This window comes from Wyeomyia smithii, chromosome 2, assembly GCF_029784165.1.
Source record: "Wyeomyia smithii strain HCP4-BCI-WySm-NY-G18 chromosome 2, ASM2978416v1, whole genome shotgun sequence".
Lineage (NCBI taxonomy): Eukaryota > Metazoa > Arthropoda > Insecta > Diptera > Culicidae > Wyeomyia > Wyeomyia smithii.
Window position 1 is genome coordinate 232944011 of NC_073695.1, and position 22319 is coordinate 232966329.

Here is a 22319-nt window from a genome sequence, read left to right on the forward strand (position 1 = left end):
TCACCTTTTTTTCCCTGGAGTGTCAAGTATGACAATAATGTGGTTTTATTTCTAATTGAAATAAAAAATGACAAACTACTAACTGATGCTTTTTCATCGTCACGTGAAGGGCAATCGTGTGGAGTTCACTCTTACAGTTGACGATTCTTCATTAAAGGCCTAAGGTAAAGTTAAAGTTTGGCCGACTGAATTTCCGTCGATCTGGCAGCCATTCTAGAATTTCAAAGAACTAGCAACATTGCAAAAAGTAAAAGTCATTTCATGACTGCTCGTATTTTCAGTTTCATAGTTTTTTGTTTCAATTTGTTTTGCTATATATATTTTCTATTTTGATCAAATCGAAAATCAGAGATTTTAAAAACATAAGCTTTTTCGGTTCCCCACCGATAAAAATCATCGCCGAAAATGGCTTGAATTTTGTGAATTATAAGAGGATTTTTTAATAACAAAAACGACACATATTTGTAGCCTAAGTTTGGCGTTTTGAAATTATCAATCCGAATGAAAAACAAAGTTTTGCAGTTCCACTTTGATCACGATGATTTATACTTCACGTCAGAGAATTGAAAAGCACTAAAAGTTACCGGGACCTGTGAACAAGTTTGTGGCCCAAGTGGCAAGTGAGACACCGTATAATATGTCGATTGATTACGGTCACTCCGAACAAGCTACCCAATGTCCGTGCGAAATTCCATGTAACAACAGCCGTAGTAACTCAGAATCTCATCTAGTTGTCAACAGTAAAGAAAAACAAAATTTAAAACTCATCAGAAGCAGAAGACCAGAGACAATAGAAAGGAGATCTATGGCGTTATGAATTTGTACCCATTTAAAAAAAAAATATCGTAAAGATTTTTGGATTTTTTTGTTTTTTTCACAATCGAGTTCCATCTCTAGAGTTTTCGCATTTGTCATTGCTAAATCACAATACTTCCCATCTACTAAGACAAACTTGACATGTAAAACATTCTTATGTTCGATTGGAACAAGTTTTGACAGTTCGATTGGAACTTTTCAGTGACAGTCGTCCAAACTTTAACTATAGGGCTTTATTCTTCATTGCTTCAGCTGAATGATTTACAGAATAGGGATGTTGTTGCGATTAAGTGCCAAGCGTAAGAGGAAAGACAGAGGTTTGCATTGTTCCCGCCTATTTTCCTAGAGATGTTTAGGATATTCGGTCGTAAATTTTATCAACTACTGCAAAAAAATATATAATAAACGGTTTAACGGCTGGGCAGTGCGTACCAGCTGTACACCTTGTATTAGTTGGGATAAAACAGACTCCAGTGTAATCCAGAGCATAATGCCTAGCAACTTCTATCCTTACCTTCACGTGGTACCAACTGGTATACGAACGGAGAGTCGTATGCCGACAGGGAAGGAGAAGTACTTCTCCTTGGATGACAGCTTGTCTGAGCGTCTGCTGTTCTACGTGTCAGGGGCGGCTCAAACAGCGACTGATCCGGAGCGAAAGGCTGATTTATGAAATGCCATTTTTTTATCTGCTACACCCAAGATGGCAGCTCCGGTGCAAGACTAGTCATCCGCAGTCCTTGTAACGCAGTAGGCCAGAAAATTTAACTGTATGAGCACTCAAGAAATAAAAATGAACCGAAACAAACCAAATGTTTTCTGACCATGTTCTCATTGACGGTCGGGGCTTCTCAGACATTATCAACGTACGCACCAATCGCGATGCGGATATTGACTCGAACCACTACTTAGTTGCGGTATGCTTGCACTCGAAACTGTCGACCATGTATCATGCAAGACATAGCCGAATCCAGCGGCTCAACATCAAGCAGCCCCGGGCACATCGCCTCTCTAGGACGGCTGGTACAGGATTCGCACTGCTATCAGGGAGACCGCACCAGCGACATTATAAGTGGAGGCAACAATCACCGGAAACGGATGGGCAAGTCAACAAGGAAGAGCAAGGCAAGTACAAAGAATAATAAAGTGCATCACAAAAACCGTGAAGGTGTTAAATTTTATGTTTAAGTTGAATTTTATATACTTTCACCTTAACTGATAATTATTTTGTTGACCATACAAAGGGTTTCCGACCACCAATTGAAGATCCCTGTGATAAAGCAATTTTGGAGCATTCTCAATTTATTGTTTAGCTAAAGAATATATCCTTTATTGTACCTGATGGCAATATCTCTCAATGTGATACCTTTCTTGTTGGTATGGCTCGGATTTTGACATGTTCGTTCCGTTAATTACCGGTGCTAGTATTGCCATGATGATTTGTACTGGTATTGGTGATATTTCTCAGAATGATGTTATCGTTAAAGCAGTGCAACCAGTAATGCAAATATGAACTGATCGTTGAAATATGAAATAAATATGAAAACAATAAAAAAGATATTGGGGTTGTTCAAAACATTTTGCATTTAACGACGACTCGGGTTTTATTTATATGCATTCGGTTCCACGTTACTGGCACCAGCGTCAATAAATTCTGTTGCAACAAGGCTCGCTATTGGCTGTTTTGGTTGCTGACGGTGATAAGGGATGAACGAGCTTTTGATACGCGCCGAATCGCAGAAGTAACCAGCGGGTTTTTGAGTGCCTCAAAACTGATCGTTTGCCCGAAACCAAAGTCTACCGAAACATTACGTATTTTGATTTCGATCTCTGTAGATGAATTCGTTGCGCAACTTTTCCGTTATCTTTTCTACACATTTATTGTAAAAACCAGAGCATTTGATGTGCGTTTTGAGTAGACACATTGTTTGATTAGAGCCTGAACTTTTGCGTGTAACCATGCAGCTGACGCCGTTGGAGATGGTGTGCGATATTAACGCTTGGTCTGTTGATTGGGAAAGTCGCAACTAGTCAACGTTGGAACCTACATTTAGAAGGAATGGTGCGGAGTCGATCATCGACGTGACGTTCTCCAGCCCAGGACTGACACGAACTGGCGGGTACACGATGGCTACCCGTATAGTGACCACCATTCGGTTCGCTATAGTGTAGAACACAACGTGAGCCGGCAAGCGACAGGTAGAGCCAACACTTCAACTGTCCGTGGGTGGAAAACATCCCATTTCGATGCCAATATTATGGCATTATTATACAATGTATTAACGGGCGACCCTACTCTGGAAAGTTGAAAAATAATGAATTTTCGTGATATTTTTTTCGGATGTTTAGAGAAAGGTGAGGTGTTCGGGCATTTCAGCTATGGATTAAGGTATATTTGAAGATGTATTTTGTGTACCGTGGGTGCAAATATAGTGAGTATTACGCTATGGGCAGTGTTTTTCTCGAAACCATGTTTTTTCAACTGGTGGTAAGTTTTTCTTAGCATCTACTGAACCGATTTTGCTGAATTTTTTTTTAAGATGTAAAAATGGATTATCTAACTTGTTACGTAGTCGTTTTTTGATATCTGAGTTTTTCAATGTTTTATGATTTTTTAAATAGTGATTTTTCATGAAAAAAAAAACAATTTTTTACTAAAATGGCCGCCATTTCGGCAATTTTTGGAATTTTCAAAAACGGCTACGTAACAAGATAGATAATATGTTTCTATATACTGAAAAATAATTCCAGCCCGATCGGTTTACTAGAAGCTGAGAAAAACTTACCACCAGTTAGGTACTGATTAAGAGAGAGTATCCACGTTCCCAGCTGCCAACAGTGTAATACTCACTATATTTACATTCACGACAAGGAAAATACATCTTCAAATATACCTTAATCAATAGCCAAAATATCCAAACACTTCACTTTACTCTAGACAGCCAAAAAAAATAATTCATGATTTTTCGACCTTCTAGAGTAGGGTCCCCCCTTAAGAAGAGAGTTCGAAGGAGCAGTTGGCTCCGACCGAGTGCTGACCAATTAGTTGCCTCCTATAGCGGGCGTGCGACGCCACCCGCCAACCTAGGAATGGAAAGCCATCGGTTTACTGGTGGACTGAACTTCCGCAGTGCGTGCTTCCGTGCAAGACGGAGGATGCAACGCGTGCGAACCGAGGAACTCAGAGTAGAGCGTCGTGCAGCATTCGGGTCTGTAAATCGGTGAAAGAGACTGCGATTAAGGCGTGCAAGAGGGCATGATTAAATATGCTATGCGTGAGTGCCAATACGAATCAGTAACGCCTACAGGATTGTGATGACCAAGAGCAAAGGCGTGTTGGCGCGATCACCATGTTGCTAGAACGTACTATCGAGGGACTTCTCCTACGCCACGACCCGAGTCATTGGTTCCGCTGGTCCAGTCTCACGTCCGACCTTCCAGTATCTCTGACACAGACCAGGGTTGGACGGCCACCCTGCCGGACATCCAAATCAGGAACTCATTCAGATCGCCAACTCTTTGATGGTGAACAAGATGGTGAACGGGACTGGATGGAATACTGGACCTGGCGGACATTAAAATGGCCTTCGATATTGCGCAACTATCACGGTTGACGTGGAGAATGCGTTCATAAGCGCCAGCTGGGCCTCCAAGGCGCTCGTACTTGGGAGCATCTGCGTTCGGTTCAGCCTCTGGGCTTCGTGGATGACTTTGACATCATAACACGTAACATTGACGACGACGGAGGAGATCTACGCCCGCTTTGAAGCCGAAAACCATATACATGCGAGCAAGAGGCTCCAAGGAGAACAACCCAAGTAACAATGTAAGTCGTATTGCGTTCTTTTAGCGGTTTTCATGACCAATTTCGCAAAACTGCTGTTAAAACTAGAAATACTATCAGAACCTTCTGATAACCGCTATAAGTTTTATTTACAGCCAGGTGGCCCACCCTTGCCAAGCTTATTGAAGCAATTATAAGAATGGCAATAAAACTGCTTTAAAACCACATGGAAAGAGTACCGCATACTATAAGCAGCTGGCATTACCTCTTTAAGAGCGCAATAAGTTTGGTTGCATTATTGCGCTCTGCTACTTGCCACAATAAGTCCAATTCAACTTTTCATTGCTTGACAGCAACCGTAATAAGTTGATTTGTTGTGCCGTTCCTGCACACACACCAGAACATCACGCCCCTTTTTTAAATAAGGAAATCTCTCGTCGCGAGAGAAATGTTTCACCTGTGTTGGTTATCATCGTGCATCGATTTAATTTGATGGTGATATTGTAGGAAGATAAGGAATAAAGAGGGGTTCTTGGTAGGTTTTGTAGCTCTCAAGCATATGCGCATGAAATTTTGTCATGCATTTTGAGAAAATAGGCGCTTAAAATTTATGCACCATCAAAATAGTACGAGCTTACAAAAATGATTTCATTGTTACCTAGCAAAAATGAATTGGATTTGTTTCAGCTCAGTTTTTCAGAAAAAAAATCTAGCCGTGTTCTTTAATACAAAGATAGATCAAAATCAACTTTGGATGTTCAATTTATTTGTTAGTCAGACGACGATTCGATTTTCGTTTCAAGATCATAAAAAGTTTCAAAAATATCAATATGGCGCGGTTGGTAATTAGTTGGTATCAATCGTAGCCGCAATAAGCCTAGTTCAATGATATATATGTTGTAAGGTGCGGCAAAGGTTGGATGCCTGTATTATTAGAGAAAAATATGGTAAATCCCTGGGGCCTAGGCAACTTTAATTTTATGAAAAATCTGACATCACACCGACGATAATGAGGAATCAACGAGCTTTAATATGAATAGAGAGGTGCACGAAAAATGCAACGATACATACTTAGTTAAATTGAATATTGAATATATTTCGAAATATATCAATAGTGTCTTGCCCCTACCTTATTTTTAAGGACGCATAATTTAACGACATAGGAACTTATTTTCAACCGAAACAAGACAAACTGGCGATAAAATTAAAAAAAAACTACCGGACAGTACTAAGTTTGCCGTGTTACTTTATTAGATTTTTAGAGTTCTACGTCATTAATGTTCACAAATGCGCTGAAAGATGCTCTAAAGCATTTTACACACATCTTACGGAGACTGCGACACAATTCTGCATCACACTAAACCAACTAAGCCGCTTTTGTCTCACCTCTATGTTTATATTGCCTGCATATATTTGTTTACAAGTTTGACGGGTTAAAACCTGGCACTTATTACAATTTTATGAGATATTTTTCATAGCCAAGTAGTTTTTTAGATTTTGAATGACCGCAATAAAACTGATTTCTATGTTACATGACAGCAAGCTGGAAGGGTTTAAGAGGGGCAATAGATAGTAATAATAAAACCAATAATAAAGCAATATCGCATTGACTCTTGCCGGTTTTATTGTAAGTTTTATTAGAGTTTTATTGACAGCTATCAGTGTTCATTACGACTTGTTATTTTTGGCAACGGGTTTAACCGCCATAAAACCGTTGGTAATATTTATTGCTTTGATAAAACCGTTAGAAAACCAAGAAGCTATAGAATTGTTACTTGGGAACATCAGTCTCCCAACTCAAGTTTCTGTAGACGACGATGAGCTTGAAGTGGCCGACAAGTTCGTGTATTTGGAGTCACTGGTGACCCCCGATAACACTAGCAGAGATTCGCATCTAAGCTGGAAACCGCGCCTTATTTTCACTCCGAAACACACTTCGATCGAATCGAGTGTGACGACGTACGAAGTTTACGCTGTTCAAAACCCTGATAAGACCGGTAGTATTCTACGGAATCGAAACAATAACGCTTCTCGTGGAAGAACTGCTTGGAGATTACCCCATTGTGGAATCGTTTCTCTTCGGTACCTCCTTACCGGCATGATGGCTTGACCAGAATAAAGAAACTTGCAAGTGATGAGACGTCTGGAAAACTGGCGAACACGGCCCAGAACCGAGCAACATGGTGACAACCAGCATCCACGGCTTTCGTCTGGTTGGTAAGATAAGCGAGCAAAAGAATAAATATCTAGTCTATAATAAGTTGTGATGCAAATAAGGATGGCACGCGAGGCCGAATGGACGCGAGGCCGAATCCCAGTCAACATTTTCATACGTATAATAATGTTTTAATTCCAATATTCGCACTCATATATATCATAAAAACTCACATTTGATGCACAAAAACAGCATATACGTACTATTTTGGAGGCGATATACGTACTGAGGAATAATGGTATGCAATTCATTGATATACGTATTTATATACGATTATATCCGATAGAAAGTGATTTGTTTTACACTGTCTTACAACTCTAAGCCTACAATCGTAAATCGGTAAGACTCCACCATGATATACAATTAAAAATGAATTTCTGCGCATGATAAAAAGCGTATTAAACGATTTCGACTTCGTTGAGATATATTTGCGATAATTTTCATACATTGATATACGATTTGTAGTTGACTGGGATGGGCGTAACGCCGAATGGACGCGAGGCCGAAAATGATGTTGTATAATCGCATGAGATACAATTATCGTGACTATCTATGCCGGATTTGCAATATCTTTATCGGGATGTCCATTGAAAAATATCTATCAGATTGTCCATTGAAAAATATGTTACACGTTCGATGATTGACAAGAAGCGTCATCCAATGAACTGTGCATTAAACTCAGATATGTTTTACTCTACGCGTGTAGTTCAAGTGTATCAATTACGCGTGTAGTTCAAGTGTTCAATATTCCGAAAGATTTACTTTACGAACTAATTTCATTTTTGTCATATGACTTACATTTTAAGTTTTAGTAAAGCGGGCAATGTATGCAGTTTGCGAGGATGCGAAAATGAACGGGAATAGAAGGTGTGACTTTTGGGCTTAAAAAAATTTTCCCTCGTTCAGACGGGAGATTGCGGGTTCGTGTCCCGTCTGGACGAGGGAAAATTTTTTCTAAGCCTAAAAGTCACACCTTCTATTCCCGTTCATTTTCGCATCCTCGCAAACTGCATACATTCCGAAAGAGTTTAGGTTGGGCATATTTTTTTTAAATCATAGCGCAAAGACTCATAATCGAGGGTAAGCAAACGAGGTGGCACTAAGCTGTCGTGGTTTCCGCAGTCCGAGCCGGCCACCGACCCACCGTCGGAAGCGGCGGCCTCTCGCACACAAACGACTGATCTACTGGTTTGCTAGCTCCATTCGGCCTCGTGTCTATTTGGCCTCGCATCTATATGCGAGCAAAATCATTTCAAATCGCCTGGAAATACGCGAAAATTTATTCGACCATTTTTGATTTGAATGAAACTTTGCACACGTATTTGGCTTAGCGAACTGAGCATTTTTCACAGCTGGAGAGATTTTTTACACCCATGAGTTACATTCTAAAAGGGCGTATGCCTTTTGGCATAGGTTTTATTCGAAGCATTGTAGCCCAGAAACCGTTGATTGTATAGAAAAACTGTCTGAGAATGAGTTGTAGGAAATTGAAAATGCACCATGAAAAAAATATACACTGTACAAAAAAATTTAAAAAGAAACATTAAATTTCAATTAAAAAATAAGAGTTGAATTTTTTTTAATTTTTTTTAAGGAAACTTGACGTTAATACGCAACATTTAAAATAAAGTCCAGGATGGAGAAATGAAAAATATTTTTTCTATGGTAGATTAATTTTTTTATAAAAATTCTAATTTAAACATTTTTCAAAATATTTGTATTCTGATGACCTTAAAAGATGCAGAGAGTCATTTTGAATCAAAAAGCTGTTGGTAGTAAACATTCTAAAGGCATCGGTTTTCGAGGTATTTTAAATTTAAGCTCAATAAATTATTAATATTTCGGAAAATACACGTTTTTTTTAATTTGTCCTTGGTTCTCCAGCAAAAAACCATACGTTCATTGGAATGCCTCATCAAAAATAAACAATTCATTCTTCGACAACAAAACGATTGGGCGAACGGTTCCCAAGAAAAGAGTTAAATGTTATAAGTGACATAAATATTTATAAGAATCAAATATTTATTTTCGAGTTTTATTATCTTGAGAACATATTTTTTTATGACATAGATACTTTACAGAACTAGTTTCACTTTATATTTTATATAAAGTATCTATGTCATAAAAAAATATGATAATAAAACTCGAAAACAAATAATTGATTCTTATATATATTTATATCACTTAGAACATTTAACTCTCTTCTTGAGAACCGTTCGCCCAATCGTTTTGTTGTCAAAGAATGAATTGTTTATTTTTGATGAGGCATTCCAATGAACGTATGGTTTTTGCTGGAGAATCAAGGACAAATAAAAAAAAAACGTGTATTTTCCGAAATATTAATAATTTATTGAGCTTAAATTTAAAATAACTCGAAAACCGATGCCTTTAGAATGTTTACTACCAAGAGCTTTTTGATTCAAAATGACTCTCTGCATCTTTTAAGGTCATCAGAATACAAATATTTTGAAAAATATTTAAATTAGAATTTTTATAAAAAATTAATCTACCATGAAAATATTATTTTTCATTTCTCCATCCTGGACTTTTTTTTAAAAGTTGCGTATTAACGTCAGGTTTCTTAAGAAAAAAAAATAAAATTCAACTCTTTTTTTTTTAAATTGAAACTTAATGTTTATTTTTAATTTTTTTTGGTCATAAAATTTTTTTTTGTACAGTGTATATTTTTTTATGGTGCATTTTTAATTCCCTACAACTCATTCTCAGACAGTTTTCCTATACAACCAACGGTTTCTGGGCTACAATGCTTCGAATAAAACCTATGCCAAAAGGCATACGCTCTTTTAGAATGTAACTCATGGGTGTGAAAAATCGCTCCATCTGTGGAAAATGCTCTGTTTGCTAAGCCAAATACGTGTGCAAAGTTTCATTCAAATCAAAAATGGTCGATATTCGACCATCGGTGATTTGGCGCGATCTTGCTCATGCCTCGTGTTTGATTATGAAGCCAAATCATTAACATCTGAAAACAATAGAAGCCCAAGGAAAACTAATTGGGAATTCTATCGAGTAATTGAGAAAAAAAATCCTGATCTAGGTAGTCCTGAGCAAGAGGATGGCAGGATCCCAAAAAAGGCTTCAGCAGGAAAAACAAGAAATATTATTCCCAGCATTCCTTCACCAAAGAAAAGTAGTGCTATTCTTCTGTTGAGATATTGCAGAATGTCTATCTGAATTATGTTGTAGCTAGTAAACCTGAAGATTGATCTTTAACCACAATTGAATATTTATTTCAAAATTTCGTTTTTGATTCAAACAATAATCTTGTTATCAAAACTGTCAGAGCCGTCCAAATTTGGCCTGAAGGTCACATCTTGAAAAATTTCATAGATAAGTAAAATTTAACAATACCATGAAATGTTCATTCCCTTTGATTGAAGACAACCTTATTCACAAAAATAAAAGAACTTGGTGAAGTTTTTGATCGACAAAAACGCAACAATGAATTGAGAACAATTTCTAAACACATTTTTTTAGTGCCATACTTTGTTTAGTATAGTCAAAATTCACGCACCTTCGAATGTAAGTACTCTAGAATTACCACTATATATCTACCTAATGGTAGCAGTGATTGTAATCTCCTATAGTAAAAGCCCACTAGAAGCGTCATGTAGATTAAGGGGTTATATACCTTTTTGCTAGAGAAAAAAGAGCAAAGCTTTGAATTTTCTTTAAGCGTGTAGCACCTTTTTTATTGCAAAAAAATAGTAATTTTCTGAGAGTTCAGTCATTCAACAACAACAAAATTTGGCAGAGGTTTGCGGTGTTTACGATAGCGACGCACCAGATCAACTGAAATAAAAAAAACTCATATTATTTCATAAGTTTAGAAGTATACCGGGTATCTGAACGTTCGTTTTATAATTATTTTATTTAACCCTCTAGTGCCCAATGCCGCCATTTGGCGGGCTTCAGTCGAAGTTCCGAAAAGATTTAATAAATACTGAAAAAAGTGTTTATAATGGTTTATAATGATTTTATCGAAGTCCGTTTAGAAATTAATTTGGGCACTAGAGGGTTAAAGTGTAAATTGGAACATTTGGAACATTGGAGCAATTGTAATAAAATTGTTTTTTCGGCAAAGTTAAACTTCGTGTATCAAAAATCGATTGTTCAACAACCGGGGAAATTCATAACGAACATTAGAAAAAAAGGTTCAGTAGTTTCATCACAATCGTAAACAAGGCAAAGTCATTTTTTGAGAAACACCATTCCGAGATAAACGCGTAAAAAGTTTCAAGTTTAGCCTATGCGGCCGTGACGAGGCGCGCTGCAAATCGCTCTAACTTTCTCTCCATTGCTCAGATCTTTATGAAAATTTGTAGAAATATTCTTAAGATGTTGTACTTTAAGATGATACAATAAAACTTTTTTCGAATTTTCGAAAACTAAAAAAGTATATAACCCCTTAAGCAAACCAAGGTGTGATTCAATTGGCACCTCACCAACTGTTGCCCTGATTTCAGCTGCAGCTCGTAAAACCATTCATTAGCTTTGCACTTGATTTGTTCCCAAATTTTCGAGCCAATTGAACCATGACCAGTGGCAGGCGAAAATCTGTTTGGATGCATTCGTGCGTTTTGTGACGAAAACAAAGACCGATCCGTAACGTCGTAAAAGATGTCACACACTCTTTCGCGCTCACTCGGGAGGGAAAGGTGCCACTTGAAGTCAGCTCAAGCCCTTTTTCGCTGCGGTCGTAAAAGTCTTGTAGGATCTATTTCTGGTTCCCGTACTGTCGTCAGGAACGAACGCACAAATGGCAGCGTTTGTTGTACATGGCTTGCAAGTTTTTCGCGAGCAAATGGCTTTTTGACGGTCGCGTTATGCTTCTGCAACTCCTCCTGCCTGACTACCGCTGCCCGTCATGGAGACTCACCATCGCACAGGAAGGACTTGACAACTGCTTGCCTGTTTCGTTTCGATAATAAGCGTAGTTCATTATTGTTGCCGATGCATTTGTTTTACGACCACTTGGTCATCCTGTTCAGACTTATTAATGGTTGTCATTTCGCGGTAAGGGATCTTACCAGGAAATGTGCGTTTTTTTTAACGGCAACCGGATGTTTGCTGTTATTCACTGTATGCTTCGATGTTTTGAACGAGTGGATTCTGGAATCTTGTGTGATGTCCTTTTAAAATCGGTGTTACGAATGCAACTCTTAACAGCACTCTTATATTTTTTGATACGAAATATTTTTTGTTCCGTTGGAGATTCCATCTGCTTGACTTTTGGTCATGCTTAAACTCATACACCAGTTTCATTTGCGCCTCTTTAACGGCATTGGACAGCAGCCGGTTTTAGTTTTTCAACATAACAGAAAAACAATAACTGCTACGCTATAATGACAAACGATCTGCTAAAGCGTATAAGACAGCACAAAAAAAAACAGTGTTTGATTAATGTATTTCAAACATTTACGAAAACGACCGCGCGGCTCCACTTTGGTAGGGAAGTAAAACTGAACTTTAAAATTTAATCAAGTGCGATCTATGCGGAATGATGCTCCATGTTGTGCTATTTGCTTTTTAGCAAACCGCTTCTCAAGTGGGGTAAGGGTCATCCTCGAACCATACTCTGCAGAACGAAACAAAAAACCACTCACCACTCACGGTTAGCCGGAGTTCCAAATTGAGACATCGACTGCGAAGCGAAGAATTTTCGTTTGATTTTTTCCGAACCAAACGAAAATTGTGTCCGCACTGCAATGATCTACGACGGGTGAACTTAGCCACTGACTGACTGTTCTTTGTTTCCTTTTTGACTCCCAAGCCGCCGACGCCGACGTCGCTGCTACTGCTGACACTGTCGTGAACGCCCTCCAAGGATGGAAGTCGTCTAAATTTACGCGATACTTAAATATTCGCTTAAGTTTTATTTGAAATCCCATCAACATCATCATTATAAATAATATATCAAAGGCGCAAAACTGTAAACCATCCGCGCGTTTTCCGAATGCGATTGACTACTGCTCCCGGTTTAACTAGACGGGTGTGTAATCTGCACCCAAAAGCAGTTCTGATCGTACGAAACTAGAACTTTTATCTGCGAGTTCGATCCCACCGGACTCCGCTTTGGGTGTACGAGCTGCTGGGAAAATCCGTGGAAAATTGATGAGGTGGAGAAATAGCTCCCGTTTATTACCCCCTCTTCTATAGAAAAACCGTATCCAATGACAGCATCAGCAATAGTAGGCGTAGAAAGCGCAGCGCGAGACGTTGATCATCTTCGTAATTTTCATAATTTTGTTTATTTTTCCTTTCAATCGTCTCTAAATATTTCTTTCCGGGAAAATTATGCACGTAAATCTGGGCCCGTCACTAAACGGCAACGAAACGGCCGTATCTGCAGCCGAGCTCATTTAGCGATGTCCAACTATCAGTCAGATGTTTTGATGCTTGGGACAATTTCGAGTTTGGTGGATGATAATGTCATTCGCTAGGATGAGTAAGATGTCTGTTTAAAGCAGCAGCTAAAATATGATTGTTGAAAATTATTCATGCAAGACTGCCATTTTTATTGTAACGACGAATAATAAATTCAATCCATTCCTCATTGGTGATGCCGTAAAAATTGCAGTTTAGTATTATTTTTGACAGCTGCAGTGTTACCGAATTCCGTTTCTGCTGAACAAGGATGAAAATTAGGGGAAGGGGTGATAAAATGGACACCCTAAGCCATTTCCCAATTTCCTCCACAGTTTAACACTATAACTATGAGTCGATAGCGCACATTAACTGAGCCACTAATGGATAATACAAAAAATAAGAAGAAGTACTCAAATATAGTATTTTTCGTAGTTTTCATGAGCATTTTCGAAAGCAGTTTTTTGGGGGTAAAATGGACACGTCTGGGTAAAATGAAAATGTGGCGGTGGTAATATGAACACCTTAGGCGTGAACATTAATTACCCCTTCACAGATAGTATTATGTTGTTCCATAGCACGTCATACACTTATGCATTCACCAACAGTTCAATTTTCACCGTTTGTCATAGAATTAATAACATTATTTGACCTTATCCGCAAGGAAATGAGAAATGGCGGAAGCTTTTTTTGCGGATATTCCGCATTCAACGGTACGTTTAGCCGCGGTCAACTGTTCATCGGTCCGAGTTTACCTTTGCGTTTTCTGATTTAAACACGAAGCATCTAGATTTTTCAATATAAATCAAAGCGATTTTTCCCCCATCACCATGGGCTGTCCATTTTTCTCGCACATACATATTATTGAAAATACCTAAATATATCGAGAAAATCATTCAAACAATTACTAACCTTTGATGATTTCTGCTGTTTAGTAGTCTGAGTACAGATATTTGCAGAAAAATTGTTGAAAAATACTGTTTTACACTAGAAAAAACCTTATTTTCTGTGTGCCAAAAATAACATCACTACCACAAATGTACACGTGTTTTTTGTTTTTGTTTATTACTTTGACTGTTTGACTGTATCATGTCGCATACTTTGTCTCAAATAACTTCTAGTGCCTCTAAGATAAGGTGCCAAAGAAGTTTGTACTATTTTTCAACATAATAGTCGAGATTTAAACGGGTGTCCATTTTACCACCCCTGTTCATTTTACCCACAGTTCCCCTATCACTCACGCTCGTTTTTTCGCAAGCCGATAGCTCATTTGATGTGTACATTTTTGAACAACTTCGGCGAACTTGAAATCATTCTTGTACTCAAACACCGGAGCCGTGAGAGAAGATTTAAGAAAATTATCGCGATGGTTAAAGTTATAGCGATAATTTGCCAGATTATTATAATATTCACCACGAATATTGGCTGAATATCCCACTGAATATTAGCTCTCACGCATAAGAATTAGAGCATTGCACTACTGGACAAACCTGTAGCATTACTTAACCCTCTAGTGCCCAGTGTCGTCTTTAGACAGTTTTCAGTTAAACCTTTAAAAAGCTTCAATCAATACTTTAAAAAGGTTTATGAAGTTTCATAGTGATTTCTTAAAGGTCCGTCTAAAAATTAACTTGGGCACTAGAGGGTTAAGGACTGCAAGTTTGTCATACATCATTTCTTCAAATTGTACTTGTGGAGGGAGCTATCAGCACGAATTGAATTGTCCAAAAACTATAGTCGGACTAATTTAGACAATTTTCAAGGTACCTGATTTTCATGTCATATTTTCACCATTAATCCCATATAATCACATCAAAATACGTTTATCGAAACAATCTGCCAGTCTAGTTTACAGAAACAATAATTTTAAGCAAATCCAACGTGAATTTACTCATATGTATCGGTTTTTTCTGATAATACACGCAGAAGTTCAAGCTTTAATTATCAAATGTGTCCTTTCAAAACGCACAATGATTGCTCTGATTTTGCACAAAAAAATGTGAGAAATGCATAACGCATCAGTTATACAATGAATACATGGACAGAGATTGGAAACATAATAGGGGTCTTCACATCGAGCTCGTATACGAATACCCAACCGTAAACTGTGTATCTTCCGTTACTCGTCAATGGAATTGAGTATTTTTACGGCTGGGTATTTGTTTACGAGCTCGACATGAATACCCATAATATGTATCATACACACAAAATCGTGATGTTTCGCCCCGGGCTAACGATCAGTTTTGGGGCGCCCAAAAACCGCTGCTTTCCTTCACTAGCCGGTGTGTATCAAAGGCTAGTGCATCCCTGATCGCTGTCAGCAAACGAAACAGCCAATAGTGAGCCTTGTTGCAACAGGATTTACTGACGCTGGTGCCAGTAACGTGGTCATGAAATGTAGGGTGTTGTATCATGATCGAACCAGTCAGAAAATGTACCATGATCGGGCCATTTTTTCATGCAAGAATTCTCAACTATTGAATGAAAAACTATATCAAATATGTAGTAGCATTAACAAAAAACTTCTTCTGATGATGTTCAGGACGTTTCATGCAGATTGCTTTAGTATTACTATTATCAAAAAGGTTTAAAAAATTACCTATTTTCGAGCACAATTTGCCCTTAAAATTATTATTAAGTCTTGTTTTGAAGCAGTGATTTTAAAATCAAATATTTAAATATTGTAGTATATTTTCCAGTAATATGCTTCTGCGACATTTGAATTCAATGAAAGCACACATTTTATATGTAATATTTGCTTTAAGGTTGGAACTTTTGATGAAACGCGAAGACCTGTTTTGTATCATGATCTGACCAGCTTTGAACCATGATCGGACCAGTCTACTTCTGAGACATAACCGTTTTACTTTGATTATGCTTGATATACCCAATGAAGGATTTCACGTTTAATTTATTGGAACAGAATATAAATGATGAAGCTTATTTTGTATAGAATGAAACCTCTCAAAAACGACGTAAGGTTAGGGATACCATCCGTCCTGATCTAGCAGGACATGTCCTGATTCTGAGACCCGTTTGGCGCATCCTGATTTATTTTTCATATTTTAGCATTTGTCCTGATTATTCTGAATGATACTGGTTATTCAGAAATGTTTAAGATTGTTCAGAACTTTTACCTTGACTCCGGAACGAAACGGACTTATTTCGAACGATTTTTTTCCTTTAGGTAAATCTTGACGAGACATTGTCTAGTCGTTGCAACCGTCAAACATCTGACAGTTGGGTACTAAAGCTATCCCGCTTTTTACGCACCGTAATGGCGCTCACTCCTATCCTTCTAATCGATCTCGAGGTACGATGCTGGCTTAACAAGCCAGTCGTCGTAGGTTCGAGTCTCGGTTCGGAAGAGACTGTTAGTGTCAGTAGGATAGTAGCGCTGGCCCCGCAATTGTTCTGTACACTAAACAGTTGGCTGCGAAGTCTGTGTATAATAAACAGAAGGACAAGTTCCGAATCGGAATGTAGCACCAAGGCTTTGCTTTATTAATGGCGGTCGCTATAATGCGTGTTCGTATTATGCGAACCTCTCTACTTACGTCAGTTTTGGGATTTCTGAAGAATTGGCAACACAAATGTTACCAGATTTATTTATGTTTTGATAAAATACGTGAAGACTTCAAACTGACGTAAGCAGAGTTGTCAGAAGAGTGGGTGATTTATTACGAACCTTGCATTATAGCGTCCGCCATTATGGCTCGTAAAAAGCTGGTTACCAGTTTTTATGTACCATTTGAAAAAGCCGCGTTTTCTGAGCAAAATATGATTTTTAAAACTGTTTATCGTTGTCTTTCGATTTTTAAATGAAGAATGAAAAACTGCTCGGAATGTCTTAAATGACATTTCACCCATGCAAGGTATATGGGAGAACTGTCATTTAAGGCATTTCGAGCAGTTTGTTATTCTTCATTTAAAAATCGAAGGACAACGATAAACATTTTTTAAAAATCACGTTTTGCTCAGAAAATTTCTCTCTTTCAGCTGATTCATAAAAATCGTAAAACCGTGTAAACCTTTTGGATCCAGTTTTGAACAGTTTACGTGTGATGCATATTTTAGGTATCTATCAAAGTTGCAAAATTGGATCGTCCTATTAAATACTTTAAATAAATTAATGAGTGTTTTGGCGTATTTCGAAGTGCATATCTCAAATTACGTGTTTTTTTTTATTGATACCTCAATAAATGTAAACATTCTATATCAAATTTGCACAGGAAAAAGTTGTCCTGATTTTTAACCCCGACCAAATGGTAACCCTACGTAAGGTTCGCAAACTGAAGAAAAATCAGATAGCTGCAAATAGCCCACTATGCTTCAAATAGGGAAAATATAACTCAGTGTCATCCTTATTTAATCCTTATTTAAGAAGCACTCCTTCCTGCGAATTTTCGACCAGTTAGAGAGAGTAAAAAATTGAAATACATGAAAATTTATATTTGTGAATGTTTGGTTGTCATAGCTTTCGACGAGGCTTCTCAAACATGTTTAGCTTAATAAAAACGGTTGTAGATATCCAATACAATGACGAATACGACTAAGGTTTCTACAAAAAGATTTATGACATGGCACCGATAATTTTCTTCAATGTACATTAAACATTGGTTGAAGTTTTGAGAAGTATGAAATGATAGCTTTTATTCTTTTAAACAACTTTATCAAACAAATGCGATAACGGCTAATAAAGTGCTTTCGTGAGATATAGCCAATCTCACTAAATTTAAATCGTATAGTTGACAGCGCTTTCGCGAGATATTTAGACAAGCTCTTGAAACGCTATGAATATATAACATTTTTAGGAAAACGGTTGGTTTAAGATAAAAGGAAAAATGAAACAAACAAAGTAAAGCTTCCGAGTGCTTTAACAGAATGGACACAATTATTTTTCAATAAATACATACATGCCAGCAACATACACTATTCTAACAATTTAGTGAAAAAAATTGGCTCGAGTTAGTAAAATGTTAACGTTTAAAAACGATTTATATTTTGAGTGGAATTTATATAATATATATTATGTTTTTCACCGCGAATATTGGTGCTTATTACGGGAGTCATTTCACGGTGAAATATATTTCACTCTCACGCTCACTTTACTTTATGAGACCTATTCCAATTTCCACGTCAAGTGAGGCAGTAGCGTAGCTAGGGGGGTGCGGTTGGTGCGGTCCGCACCAGGCCCACCACTCAAAGGGGCCCCAAAATCTTGCGAACACCAAACCGGTCAACATGCCCATCTGAACTTAACCTTATGTATTTGTGCTCGCCACTCTGCTATCGTGATCCACACGGACAAAGTATACGTGATTACCGATGTTCATTTTTACCATGATTCGTGACTTGGTAAAGCACACACCGCACTAGAGGCGGGACAAAGATTGAGTTCTTGCTTGCTAGGTATCACGCACTTGAGCTGAGTGCTTCGGTCGATGATTCGACACGCGAAGAATGAAGAATACCACCACAGAACGGATATCTCTTCGTTGGTGTTTTTCTAAAGTTACATTAAGCGCACGGTTCAGCCCCGAATCATTTTGCTTGCTTGCTTCGTGGCATCTTCGTCTCCTTGTACTCTGCTTCTCTTTGGTATGTATATTACACGTTACAACTAGTGCAGAGGGTGAGCGCTGACGACGTATGCGGGTGAGTGGGTAACTATATATTTGTGTTGTTTTTGAATTAAAATGTCATGAATTCAATTAAATGAAATTTAATGTAATGAAGCAAAATAATGCTCTGTTTAATAGGTTCAAAAGAACGCACTGTGAACATTTTTTACAGTTTTTGCAACAGTTGCAATTACTTGGATTTGTTTGTTTCGTTTAAAGAAAGTATGCGTTTCGGTAAATATTTCCTACAATATGAGGTTTAAATTGCTTTATATTTTTGAGCCTTCAGCCAGAAAATACAGTGGAACATAATAAAGACACTTTTTGATACTTTCCGTCGTTTCAGGAAGTATAATCATCAAACTTTATTTAAGAAACGAGTTATTATTTTTAAAAAAAATATTAGAAAGTTCCTAATCAAACTTGGTAAAGTACGCACAGCATTTCAAGCAGAGCTTGATTGTAGCTGCTCCATAACCCACACGCACTCGGGCTAGGTGCTTTGGTCTTCAGCTTGGTGCGCAACAAATTAAGAAAAGCATCATAAAGCAAATATCTCTTCACGGATCAACACAAAACGAGAAGAAATGAAAAACGCTCAACGTGCCTCCAGGTGACGAACACAAGATTATCGCACTGCATTCGTAACTTTTTTGCTCTCGCGCCGAGCTGGTGCTTGCTACGAATGTCACATAAGACGATAATACTCTCGTGGTGCTTGGTGTCCATAATTTGGCGATGTCACCGAGCGGTTCGGAAGGGTGCTTTTACCAAGTCTGGAAAACGCTGTCTATCTGTGGCTAACTTGAAAACATGAAACAGAGTGAGGGAAATAATCTGCGTTAACGCGAGACTATATGCACCCGAAAACAGTTGGCTCTAAGTTAAAGTTGATCAAGTTTCTTTAAGTTAAAGTTGATCAAGAACTATTTGACGTCAACGATGAGTAACTTGAGATTAACAAACCTTGCCATTTTATCAATCGAACGTGAAATCACTGATTCCATTGATTTTGAATCTGTATTTCTGATTTTGTCAACCAAACGGCTCGGAAAGTGAGTATCTAAATGCCTAATTATTGATTTTGCGGACAACGGAATACCCTTACTAACACGCAGAGAATCCTGAGTAAGAATCCCTAGGATACCGATTACCACGGTGACGGAATCGTGAAAGGAATCGCAAACACGATCCGAAGGATTCCCTCTCACGATTCTTATTCAAGAATCCTAGAGCAACATACAGGGCATTCCTGAGGATTCTTTTTTTCAGGAATCCTTTTCAAGGACGCTCACGAATCCAATGTGAGGAATCCTAGAGAATCAATGCGAATCGTATATGTTCGTCCGGGTAAATGAGTAGAAAAATCTAATTTTTTTGTTTGTCTCAATTCCTTTTATGGAAGAAAAAACTGCCCAGTCATTTTCATTGGGGGCCCACATTTTTGTTACCGCACCAAGCCCACCAAACCATAGCTACGCCACTGAAGTGAGGTAACAAAAATTCCCTCTTGCAGTGAGATTGACAGTGAAGTGAAATTGAGAATAGGACAAATGAAATGAGAATGTTTCCTATTCTTGAACTAATGTTTTACTAATTTTACTCGCCCAAAAAGTTGAAACTTTGACCGCTTTGAGGCACGGATCAAATTCTAATTCGTTTCGTTACTGAAAAATGAATCCAATATTTGTCGTTAGATCACAAACCAATCAATTTTCAGACTGATCCCATCCTCGTGGAATCATTTCACCGTCCAAAATGGTCGTGAAATAATTCCATGCGAAACGTCGCTTATTCCGTTCACACTACAGTGATATGAAACTCATAGGTGATTATTACTGGAGTCAATTCACGGTGAAATATATAATTCATTCTCACGCTCACTTCACTTTTTAAGACCTATTCCCGATTACACCTCAAGTGAAGTGACAAAAAATAACCTCCGTGAAGTGAATTTGCCAGTGAAGTGAAATTGAGAATAGGACAAGTGAAATTGTGGGAGTTTCTCAGCTCGGAAATTTGTAAGTCCTGGAAAGTCGATTGAGCTGAAATTTTGTATGAGGACATTTTTCGACAAGGGGAAACGCTGAACGAAGTTCGAAGGTCAATTTTTCCCTTACATTCCATTGGCCGCAGCTCAAAAATTTGTAAGTCCCAGAGAGTCGATTTTTTTTTTCAAGAAAAAAAAAAGATTCGCCTTGTTACTGGAAAATTAATCCCATATATATTATCGCTAGATCACAAATCAATCGATTTTTAAACTTCCATATCTTCGTGAAACCATTTCACCGTTCAAAATATAGGATATAGGAGATAGGGAAGTTTAAAAATCGATCGATTTGTAATCTAGTGATAATATATATATGGGATTTATTTTCCAGAAACAAGGCTAATCTTTTTTTTCCTTGAAAAAAATCGACTTTCTGGAACTCACAAATTTTTGAGCTGCGGCCAATGGAACGTAAGAGAAAAATTTACCTTCGAATTTCGCTTAGCGGTAGGGCTCAAAAGTTTCCCCTTGTCGAAAAATGTCCTCATACAAAATTTCAGCTCAATCGACTTTCCGAGACTTAGAAATTTTTGAGCTGGGAAACTCGCTCATTTCAATTGTCCTATTCACTTTTTCACTTCACTGTCAATCTCACTTCACGGAGGTGATTTTTGTCACCTCACTTGAGGTGGAATCGGGAATAGGTGGTGCTTATTACGGGAGTCACTTCACGGTAAAATCAAAGTGAAGTGAACAAAATCCTATTACGGGACTCACGTAAGTGAGAAAAACGTCGCGAAGTGACATCTGCCGTGGAATCTGGGTAATTATGAGTGTCATATCAGTGGAGTGAGAACGGAAAAAGCGACGTTTCGCGTGGAATTATTTCACGACCATTTTGAACGGTGAAATGATTCCACGAAGCTGCCATAAGTCTTAAAGTTGGTTGATTTGTGATCTAATGGTAAATATTGGATTTATTCTTCAGTAACGAAGCGAATCAGAGTTTGATCCGTGCCTTAAAGCGGTCAATTTTTCATTTTTTTGCCCGATGAAAAAAATGCAAACTAGTTCAGGAATTTTTCTATACCGAAAAAAAACATTTTTTTTTATGCCGAATGTCTTAGAAATGTAGAACACGTCAAGAGCTGGTGTTATCTAAAACAACGGGAAAAAACGACTTTCTGAGACTTGGACATTTTTGAGCTGGGAAACAATCTCATTTCACTTGTCCTATTCTCAATTTCACTTCACTGTCAATCTCACTCCACGGAGGTGATTTTTGTCACCTCACTTGAGGGGGAATCGGGAATAGGTCTAAAAAAGTAAAGTGAGCGTGAGAGTGAAATATATTTCACCGTGAAGTGACTCCCGTAATAAGCACCGGTCTCAAAAAGTGAAGTGAACGTGAAAGTGAAATATATTCCACCGTGAAGTGACTCCCGTAATAACCACCAATTCCACGCTTTTTTCGTTTTCACTTCAGTGATATGACCTTCATAA

General features: G+C 37.9%; 1 protein-coding gene across 2 annotated transcripts in view; it reads right to left on the bottom strand.

Annotated features, from left to right (window-relative positions):
* Positions 1-22319, bottom strand: part of LOC129720393 (protein twist) — a 31195-nt gene that overhangs the window by 1897 nt on the left and 6979 nt on the right. The window lies entirely within an intron of this gene.